This window comes from Limulus polyphemus, unplaced genomic scaffold, assembly GCF_000517525.1.
Source record: "Limulus polyphemus unplaced genomic scaffold, Limulus_polyphemus-2.1.2 Scaffold6340, whole genome shotgun sequence".
NCBI lineage: Eukaryota > Metazoa > Arthropoda > Merostomata > Xiphosura > Limulidae > Limulus > Limulus polyphemus.
The window spans coordinates 2,928-3,785 of NW_013671950.1; the positions used below are offsets into that span (position 1 = coordinate 2,928).

Here is an 858-nt window from a genome sequence, read left to right on the forward strand (position 1 = left end):
AGGAACAAGAGGTTATGGTGTTGATGGAGAGAGTAACAGAGGCCCAACGATATGCCAAAATGGTATGAATAAATTCTTTAAACTTTTATGTTGCTGTGAAAGTAGTAATTAAAACTTTCAAGAAGTGTTGGCTGGTAGCGAATGTGTCACATGGTCTTACTTTATAAATAAAGATCTTAAAGCCAGCATGCTTGTCTTAATCATGTATATCTGTATGAACTTTTAAATGTTTTCTCTTCCTACCTTTTAGACTTTAGCAATCTGTTAAACTTCTATAAACACTCGTTCTGAGTGTATCACTTTGTACTAGACAGTCAGTACATTGTAGTTTAGCATCAAGAGCAGAGAGAAAGAACAGTTGTATTAAGAAAACTGGCCAATCTGATAACATGGTATTTATTTTTTGTTATCTTTCACAGGAAATGAAGGAAGTTCAGGATAAGAAGGGCAAGAAGAGGAGAAAAACAGAACACGATGCTGATGATACAGAAGAATCTTTTGGTGTTAAAGACAGAATGAAGAAAAAAAATAAACTAAAAAAATGAGTTATTTTCATAATTAACTGATCTATAAATTTAGTTTTGTACAGATATCATTAAACATTTGGTACATCTGAATATTTGTCCACTAACTGGTTTACTTGTGTATTATTGAAACAACACATGAAGTTCTGGAAATTGATAAAAATGAACACAAAATAAACAAACTAATGAAACTTTTTTTTTATCACAGAGGTTTCAGTTATTGCTAAAGTGCTTTTGTAAACACTAAAAGAAAAAAACTACAAACAAGCACAATTTTTCAATTATACACTTGTTTTAAGACTTTGGAAAGAAATTTACACTCTTATAATAAACG

General features: G+C 30.4%; 1 long non-coding RNA gene across 1 annotated transcript; it reads left to right on the forward strand.

Moving 5' to 3' along the window:
- On the forward strand, positions 1–617 carry LOC106473622. Its single transcript, XR_001291691.2, has 2 exons — positions 1–62; positions 420–617. It is a non-coding gene; the product is annotated as an uncharacterized LOC106473622 (long non-coding RNA).
- Positions 618–858: the final 241 nt, after the last annotated feature.